We start from the raw sequence: 10,556 nt of genomic DNA on the forward strand, positions 1-10,556 counted from the left end.
ATGGCCCTTGAGAAGCAGGCCTTGTTCCTTGGCCTTTTATGTTCATTTTTTTACTTTGTAAGTACAGGAAGTAGAGTATCTGACAGTGACAGTTTCAAAGATAGAAGTCTGAGCCACAGTCTCAGCCAGCAGCAAAACCACCTTATGATAGGAACTTGGTAGGACCATTGCTACATAGGGACTGAGCTGAGGGATGAGCTTTATCCCTACCCAGGGATTAGATTCTGTTCCTAAGGAGTTGAGAGAAATGTTTGTGTGTTTGTTCTTGCTATGTTTTTGAAGAAATTATCTTTTTATAAAAGCTGATCTGGTGTTCAGTGGCTAAAAAAAAACAACTGAAAAAACTAGCTACTAGCCCCCTAATATAGGAGGAATACAGTCTCAAGTCAATGGCAGAGAAAAGAGACTAATCAACTCTAAAAAGTTGGTATAGATTGCCTGGCCCTGAGAGAGTGAGTGGAGTGAGGGCACCCATCTTACATTTACATTACCTGCGTATTAAAGCAATATTTGAACTATACACCTATTATCCCTTGTTCTTACTACATGATGAAACCATTTCCTTTTCTGATCATACATTTCCTGGATTATATATTTTACATTTGTCCTTGAGCACATAATTTAATTCAATAAGCATTTATTAAGTGCCAGGTAACATGCCAAGTTCTAGCAATACAAAGACAAAAATCAGATAGTCCCTTCCTCAAGGAGTTAAACATCTACTTAGGGTAGTGCTGTAGTCCATAAATACCAATTATGTATCTTTCAGTTATCCTTTGATTCTTGTACATTTTATTCAAAGATTTGCATCATAAAGCATGAGTTCAAATGATACTAAGCTTTTCCACAATCCAAAACCTCCTCTTTCTAACATCAGTAGAAAACTTTGGGTCATTTAAGGTACTGCACAATTTCCAGAGTGAAATTTAAGATGCTCCCATCCTTCTATTCAATTCTGGGCCAAGCCATTAGGCATCCACAGTATCTGTGCAAGATACATGTGTCAATGGGCCAACTTAATGGACTGTTTTGCCAACTGCATATGATAATTGTTCCTTATTTGTTTGACTTTTCCTGTGTGGATAATTAGACCAAACTCTCATTAAGGAGGATCTAATGTCTTTTGAGGCCAAGTTCAATTGTCATAGTGGTGTGCAAAGAGAGGAAAATTCAGAGAATCTCATCATGGAATTCTTCTTCCATTTGGACTTTGCTTTGGACATTCTCCATGATAGTGATAGACATCTCTAGGGAGCATATACCTGCCTACTTTATGCCTTACTTGATATTGATTGGAAAGAAAAATCATGGGCTCTAGAGGAACAGGGTTTAAATACCACCTGACACTTATTCCCTTTGTGACTTTTGGCAAGTCACTTACCTTTCCCATGCTCAGTTTACCATCCCTCTATAAAAGGAAGAATGGTTAGATCAGATGATTTCCGAGGTCTCTTCTAACTCTAAAAATTATGACCTAAGATCTATGATAACTAAAGCATTATTTTAAAAAATTATTTCTGTTGCTGAATTCATTATGGAATCTTTCATGATATTAATATATGCTTGTGAAATACCTTGCAAGATGAAATAAATGGTATAAAACTGCTTTCTTAGAAATGAAGTCACTGCTTTTACAGTAAGGGTTTGAAATTACTCTGGTTATGATTGTTCATACAGTTAATATATTCTAAGTGTAAAGTATGCATGGGGCTCATGTACATTATGTATGTACACATAGATTATCTAAATTTGGTTTGGGGGCAAGCATAAATACATAGCTCTGGAATCCCCTGCACCCATTTCCAAGGGAGATTTTGATTCTTGCCTGGATGGGAGTAGAACATTGGGACCACCAGGCTGGCCATTCTGCTCTTTTCAGAGAAGAGGTGCTAGACTAGAATTATATCTGCTCCCTCTAGCTATTGTTAGTCTAGGGAAAATTATTTTTTAGTTTCCAAATGTTTTCTTGGTCCTTATCCCTTAAAGAAGAAAGGGTACAGATTATTTCCAAAGACTGTTCCTTCCCCCCAAATGCTGGTTACACAAAAGACCATCACAAATAGTAAGTAAACTCATTTATCAAAGCATACAGCAAACACACATACATACACACATATACATATACACATAGATATATATCAAGATATACTAGAAAATACCCAGAATGAATGAGCTCCCCCACTAGCAATAACCAAGAGAGAGTCTCTTTGGGACTGGTTTTCCCCTGCATGTCTACCCTCCAAAGTGTTCTCTTTCTCTTCAGATTTATCCCTTAAGGGAGTCTGGAATCACATGTATTCTCTCTTGAAGCAGGGTGAAAAAAAGAATTCTCCCCAAATCCCAAGCTAATTTCACCTCTCACAGAGGCAAGCAATATTTAGTAATAATTCTCTCCACCAATGAAGAGAACCTTATGAGAATGTTGCAGACTTGAACCCTGGGTTATATAAATCTTTATGTATGTCTTTGTTTTATTATTCATTTCATTCTTAACAAACTGCATATTCAGTAACTTTAATATTTATTTAATCCTAGGAGATTAAGGGATTTAACATATTGAAAGATGTTGAAATTTTATTAATGAGGAAAATACAAATATACATGTGAATATATATATATATACACACATATGTATATACACACATATCAAGTTGGCCAACATTATTCCTTGTCTGAAGGCCTTGATTGTCCTGATTAGCAGAATCTTTCAGTAGCCATCTAATAATTACTCTGTTCTAGTTGACAAGAGGCATGATATATCTCTATTCCTGTCCCTCCCCCATTAACTGGCATCAATTCTAGGTTATTTTTTCATTTGTAAAGTACCTTTCCTCTCAGAAGTTGAAGACCCTCGCAAAATCCTAGAGAACAGAAAGTAAGTCTGCAAAGTAGAAGACTATAAGCAATAGCTCACACGTTTTTAATGTGGATTCCATAAACTTGTTTTGGTTTGGTTTTTAAACTATGATTTGGGATAGCAAATACTACAATTTATTATAATTTAATGTAATTTATTTTAATACAATTGATTATCTTTATAATCCTATGCATTTTAGTTTTATGCATTTAAAAACATTATTCTAAGAAGGGGTCCATGGTTTTCACCAAATTACCAAAAGGATCAACACCCCAAAAAAGGTTTAAAATCCCTGAAATACTGGAAAACCCCATTCCTTTCATTGACACAGGTCTTCTCCAGGGGGCTGCCAGTAGACAATGACATTCACTGGATATTCAGTAGGGGGAACAAGGAAAAATTAACTCAGAAAAAAGAATGATCTCTTTTTCCAAGCGCTATGCTTGCTCTACAATGACTCATAGAAGGATCACCCAGGGATGATTCACAATGTTACCACAATCAGGAATGCAGGCGCATGAAGGAACAGCTGTTGCCAATAATTCTGAGACGGGCACTGGCCTCTCTCTCCCCTTGAGGTTAACTGTAACCAGACTGTAAAAATGAGCTAGCCCAGATCTATGGACTGCTGCTTCTAGCTTAGCCCTCACACTGACTATGTTACCAGGAGGGAGCACAAAAGAGCCAGATGAAGACTGTGTTGCAAAGTAATCTAGTCATGGGGACTGATTCCCTACGGAGCTTTCTGTTTTTTGTTTTTGTGTTTGTGTTCTAGTATTTGTGTCCCTGGGGAGAATCTTATGTAAGTTAAGACATAGTATATACTGAAGGGCTCAGGCAGTGATGACTGTATTTCAAATTTAGTTCTCTATAATATCTTAAGTCTTCCTTATTCTTTTGAAGAGGTGATGGTAGGAGCAATATCTTAACCCCTCCCCTCATGCAAGTTAGAACAGATTTTCTTTTTTTTTTTGAGTTAAGCTTTTTATTTGATGTTACAAAAAATATTTAGTCAAACAGACCAAAGCCCGTGTCATCATCGGACTCCTCAAATTCTTCTTTTTTTGCTTCCTCTTTCTTCTTCTCCTCAGCTGGGGCAGCTGTGCTAGCAGGAGCAGCAGTTCCAGCAGGGTCAGCACCACCAACTGCTGGGGCAGGTCCACCAACTTCTACATTGCAAATGAGACTTGCAATGTTGACACTGGACAGGGTCTTGGCAAATAATCCAGGCCAGAATGGTTCAACATTTATACTTGCTGCTTTAATGAAGGCATTGATTTTTATCCTCCGTGACAGTAACCTCATCGTCTTGAAGGATGAGGGCAGAGTAGAAGCAGGTGAGCTCAGAGACGGCCATTTCAGCAGATGGATGAGGAGAGGCTTGTTTATAGTGGTGCTAGTCGCCGGCTGAAGTGAGGGTTCACCTCACCGTGGCCTTAGCTTCCGAAGAAGAACCAAGCACCTTACAGACAACTGAAGAGAAAGGGTCAAAGGCCGGCGCAGCACCTTATATCTGCACCTTTTGGCCAAGAGGCGCATGCCGAACAGATTCTCTTAACAGGTATTGAGAACATCCTCAGAACTTGGTTGGTTCAAGCAGACTACAGTCAGACTTTTGCTATCACTTCCTCCTCAGGCCTAAAGATGGATCACACCACCTTGGATGGTGGATCACAATGCGCATCTCAGACAAGGTAGCTTCACTGGGCTGAATCAACTCAAAGTGTCCTCGACACCTCTCCTTGACCAAATATTCTTCTCCTATGGCTAGGTAAATCTCCTTTTGTTAACTATTGAATGGCCTTTGAATGTCTTATTTGGTTCCAGTTTCCAACCTAAATTCCCAGGGGACTGGCCTAAAGCAGACCTCACCCAAAATATACATCTGTGCCACAGGCTAACAGACCCAGGCCCTGTTTAGATCAGATCCCATCTCAGCTCTGCACAACAAATTTATATGTGCTACCTCATTTTCACATGCTGTGGAAAGAAGTAGGAATGGAAGAGATTCTGTGAAGATTCTTTGGAGCTCCAAGGAGAAACCTTAGAGTAAAAGTTATTCTTTAACTTCCAGTGATCCCTTATGGTAGAAGGAGGCACAATTGCTACAATTCCCTTTATCTCCTTAAGACCCAACGCAGGTAGAGAAATCTTCAGATCTCAGAGTGATGGGATATAAAGAAAGCAAAGAAGAATAACAGTATTTTAGAAGGTATTGTTTCCCCCAACACACTTCAACCCTAACTTGCATCCTTCTGCAAGGTGGCTGCACATCAAAGGGGGAAGTCATTTAATGTCAGAACCCAGAGCAGAAATGGAAAGGTTATCGGAAGCCCTAAGCCCAGGACAAAACCAAGAGAGTCCAAGAGAAGGTCATTGAAACATTTTTTTGTTTTACTCTGGGTCTAATTTTTAGGAAAGCTATTGACAAGCATGCATATCCAGAAACAAAGCAACCGGATTGATGATAATACTCAAAAATACAATGGGAGAATTGTTTGAAGCAACTAAAGGAGTTTAGCTTGGAAAATAAAATTAAGGGTGGCACAATAGCCATTCACACATATTTAAGAGCCTGTCATAAAAGGCAGAACCAGAACTGGTGAGTAGGAGTTATAGAGAGGCAGACTGTTGGCTTTGTGTAAGAAAAAATTCCTAATTATTAGCTATTCAAAATGGAACAGGTCATGAAGTAGTAAGTTCCCTGTCCTGGAAAGTCTTCAAGTGGCTATCGTATGACCACTTGTTAGAATGCCATACAAGAAATTTCTACTCAAACTAGTCTCTGAGATGCTATGATTCCAAATGCTAAGTAGATAGCCTAGGTAGCTTGTTGTTTATAGTCCATACTCCAGCACAGTCTTCTTTTAATGTCAGACTGGCAAGCCTGTTTATACCTGTTAAAGGCCAAGGTCTATCAGAAACAGGAATCCATGGTTCTTTTTATGCTACAAATGTTTGTTGTTTTCCAAACTAAAATTTTCTATTTTTTTTTTAGAAGAATGAGTTTTCTCACATTCCAAATACAGGGATGTTTTTGACTTTTGCTTTGTGTTGTCTGTTAAGAAAGAATTAATTTTATTTTTTAGATAGGAGGAATTGATAAGGAGGCTGGGTATGAAAACAGGAATGTATTCACAGGTTTTGTTTTCTATAATGTGTTTATTCTAACCACTCATAAATACCTAAAGTGTTTACCTGATCATCAGCCTATTCAGAAAACAAATTTTGAACAACATCAAAATAGTTCTTTGTTCCCATTGTGTGTTGTTTGTTGCTTGGTGACAACATACTTGACTGCTACAAGTCACAGAAAATGGTAGCCCCAGACCTTGCCTCTCGACTCAAATTCTCAGAGAAACAATATGGCACACACATAAAAGCAGGAAGCAGCTCAAGGTTATTGGTGGGGGAAATCTTTTCTCTGCCTTTCTCCCTTCTTCCTCCTTCCTTTCATGATTATCCTATTCTCTCTTATTTTCATTCTGAGAGGGGATGAAAGCCATAGAAATATATCACAGAAGGAGCCAGATCTGCACATATATTCAAAAGAGAGAAGATTCTTATAAATGATTATGCATATAATTATAATATAATGACACAATTATAATTAAAATCTAACATATTATATAAAATATATTTATTATATAATAAAATTCACATGTATATAAAAAAGGTGTCTATTACACAAGTTTTCTTTTAATGTATGGGTTTTTTTTTTCTTTTTGGAGGGGGGAAGGCAGGGCAATTGGGGTTAAGTGACTTACCCAAGGTCACATGCCTAGTAAGTGATAAATGTCTAAGGCCAAATTTGAACTCAGGTGCTCCTGAGTCCAGGGCCAGTGCTCTATTTACTGCACCACCTAGCCACACCTCCTTTAATGTATTTTAAAGACATCAAATCCACTTCTCCACCTGACTTTGCTAGTTGACTGTGAATTTCACAAAAATAAATTTTAAAATTACTCTAGATCTCAAATCCATCTGATTTAAGCCCCAAAGGGTCAGGAAAGAAAAGCAAATTGATAAGTTAATCAATCCATTAACAACATTCACTGAGGATACACTTTGTGCAGGTCACCAAGAGAGAAAGAAAAGTCCAGTGGAGGAGAAAGGACATACATGTAAGGCCTAATAAGTATGTATGGGAACATATAATGCACAAAAAATAAAGTGACTTGCACGGGAAGCAAAGAGACACAGGAAAAAGGGTCCTGGAGTTAGAAGCGGATGGCCTATGTTTGAATTCTGATTCTGTAGCTTTTCAACTGTATGACCTTGGACATACAGTTAGGGCCTCAGTTTCCTCTTCTGTAAAATAAGAGGGCTAGAAGAGGCCACTGGTATCAAACTCAAACAGAGAGGAGGCCCACTAAACCATACCTAAGTGTCCTTGAGTAACTTATTGATTTAGACAAAAACATATTGATGTTATCTATGTTTTGCTATTTTTAAACTTACTTTGTTAAATATTTCACAGTTGTATTTTCTTTTCCAGTGCAAGCAATCAGGAATGTTGGGAATCATGTGTTTGGCACCTCTGCCCAATTTGACCTCCAAAGTTCCTTTCAGCTGTAAATCTGTGATCCCAAATACTGTAGGTTGTCTGCAATAGAGTATGGATCAATTCTCTGCAGCTTGTGTTAATTTTGGTCTGACCACACAAAGAAAACAGAGGCCCTCCATCAGGCAGCACTGCACCATCCATACATGGAACCGTGGGTTACAGCAAATGGAACAGTTTTCAATGCTCTGGGTACTTTCCACTGATGCACACATAGATGATGAGGTTGACACATGAATTGCCAGAGTCATTTCGGTGTTTGGGAGACTCTAAAGGAAAGTGTGGGAGAGAAGAGACTGCCTGCTAAACAGAAGACCTCCAGAGCCATTGTGCTGACCTCATTGTTGTAGGCTGTGAAGCCTGGACAGTCTATCAGCATCATGCCAGGAAACTGAATCATTTCCATTTGAATCGCCTTAGGAAGATTCTGAACATCACCTGGCAAGGTAAGGTAACAGACACTGAGGTCCTTTCTAAAGCTGAACTGTCAAGCATCCCAACTCTACTGCAGAGAGCACCACATTGTTCAAATGTCAAATGTCCATTTGCCTAAAAGACTGTTTTATGAAGAATTCACAGAAGGCAAGCATTTCACATGGAAGTCAGAAGAAACGATACAAGGACACTCTCCAGGTCTCTCTGAAGAACTCTGGAATCAGTTTTGAGACATGGGACTTGCACAGGACCTCTCAGGGGGGCACACCCTCATCAAAGATGGTGCTGTGTTCTATGAGCAAAGCAGAACTTTGGTAGCTCCAAAGAAAAATGAGATGTGCGCATTTAGACACCTCTACTCCAGATGTTTATATGGACTCTTTGTGCCTGATCTGTGGTAGTCTTCTAAGCTCCTGCTGGTCTAGCACCCAAAGAGAAGGGTTAAGCACTACATATAGTGAAGATCAGGACTTTGTTGTTCTTCAGTTGTTTTTCAGTCGTGTCTGACTCTTAATGACCCCATTTCTCATTTTCCTGGTAAAGATACTGGAGTGGTTTGCCACTTCCTTCTCCAGCTCATTTTACAGGTGAGGAAACAGAGGCAAGCAGGGTTAAGTGACTTGCCCAGGGTCATATAGCTAGTAAATATCTGAGGCCAGATTTGGACTCAGAGAGATGAGTCTTCCTGATTCCAGGTCTGGCATTCTATCCACTGTGCCAACCTACCTGCCAATAAATCAGAGATGGCACAACAATTTATTTCTGCTATACAAAAGAAATGCTAGGCAAAAATTGTTCTCACAAGTTGACATGAAAAGACTTAAAATATGCAGCTGCAGCAGTAGCATAACCCCTGCTATATTCTCATAGTTAGAGGCAAAATTTAAGCTTTCAAACATGAGAGGCTGCTGAATAGACATTCAACATTTTCCCTTGGTTCTGTCTTGTCTAAACAATTCCTTACAGGTCCACATCTTCTGGAAATGCAGACCAGGTGTTGGCCCATCCTCTGACCCTCATCTTTCCTTCCAGTGGTCACACCTACCCCCACCTCCATTTTTATATATACAAACACACTTACACAACAATTCTAGCAAATTAGAGAAAGTCCTGCATAGTTCAAAGAAGGTTGTTCTCCATGGATGGTATGTAGGAATGGGCTTGAAGAGAGCTATTCTATGGATTATGTGATAGAGTTTCCCTGGAAACTTTCAGGACCTTCCAGGGACTCTAGTGGGACTCAGGTCTAAAAAGTATGCACTTTGAGATGATGAAGCAATCACTCTTCTTGGCCACAAAGCAGGAAGAGCCTTTAAAAATGAGTGACCCCACCCTCAACCTCTTCCTGTCTTCAGATTTTGTGAGGATTATTTGAGCCTCTCCCTGAAGGCGTAAGGGCCCCTTCCCCAAGGCCCAGCCACCATAGCAGCTGTGAGCACATGGCAGGTGAAGCAAAGGTTCAACCTGGGCAACTCTGAGACCCAGATCTCAGAGCCCTCTTTGCCTCTTTTGTTCCTTCCCTGAGCATAGATAACCAGAATAATGATCCCAAGATGAATGTGTCCAGATTTGGAAATAGTCTCATGAGATAAAAAGTTTAGGAGATCCCAGGTCCTCAAGCTGCATGTGGGGTACATGTTCCATGGGGTGCAAACTTCATTCCATTAGGTAGAGGGGTTGGTGGTAGAAATGAGGTGAAGAGAATTCTTGGGTTTCCTACTCAAGAAACTACAGTTAATACAATAAACATGAGAAATGATTTTCAAATACAAGAAGTTGGAGAAGGGGGTTGATACTCACTATCACTACTGGGAAGAACCATCTTACTCAAAGGGTTCCCTCTTTATTCTGTGTGACTGTATAAACAAAGGCAGGAAAGTTTGTCCCACCCCACCCTCCATGTGAGCTTGGCTGTACTTTGCTTTTGAACACTGGATTTACCTACCCAATCAATCAAGTAACAATCATTTATTAAATGTCTACTATGTGTTGGGCATTGTGCTGTGTACTTGGGACAGTCAAAGAAATGAGAGCTCCTGTTTCCAAAGAGCTTACATTCCACTGCAATTTAACATATTATGGTATTTCATGGCCTTTAAGTGGCAGAGAAAAGCAGGAAGAATGAGTTCTACTGGTAGAGTCTGAATGCAAATGAAAGATACTTTTCCTATATTTATTTTTTTTTTTTGGTCTGCGTCTTCTTTCATAGCATGATTTACACGGAAATGTGTTTTGCATGACTATACATGTATAACCTATGTAAAATTGCTTGCCTTCTCAATGAGGGAGATAATTTGGAACTAAACATTTGAAAAAAAATGTTAAAATTTAATTGGGAAAAATATTAAATTTTTAAAAATAATGAGTTCTAAACAATCTGAGTGTTTCTTTGAAAATTCCCCACATAATGATTCATCTTTTTTTTTACTTGTTAAGTACCTATTTTATCTTCCTCTCATCTCCCCCTTCCCCAAAGAGATTGTTTTAGAAGGAAAAACAAAACTTTTTTTAGCTTTTATTTAGTATTTTATTTTTCCTAGCCACATGTAAAAACAATTTTTAACATTCATCTTCAAAACTGAGTTCCAAATTCCCTCCCTTCCACCCACCCCACCCCACCCCCACTGAGAAGGCAAGCAATTCCATAGTCATGCAAACCTAGTAGTCATGCAAAACATATCCACAATAGTCACATTGTGA

The 10,556-nt window shown here is 39.0% G+C and overlaps 1 pseudogene; it reads right to left on the bottom strand.

Moving 5' to 3' along the window:
- Positions 1–3,814: 3,814 nt before the first annotated feature.
- On the bottom strand, positions 3,815–4,392 carry LOC138144371 (large ribosomal subunit protein P1 pseudogene; annotated as a pseudogene).
- Positions 4,393–10,556: the final 6,164 nt, after the last annotated feature.

The sequence above is a fragment of the Petaurus breviceps genome, unplaced genomic scaffold (assembly GCF_028583685.1).
Source record: "Petaurus breviceps papuanus isolate PSGF00001 unplaced genomic scaffold, PetGlider_PUasm1.0 90700, whole genome shotgun sequence".
Classification (NCBI taxonomy): domain Eukaryota; kingdom Metazoa; phylum Chordata; class Mammalia; order Diprotodontia; family Petauridae; genus Petaurus; species Petaurus breviceps.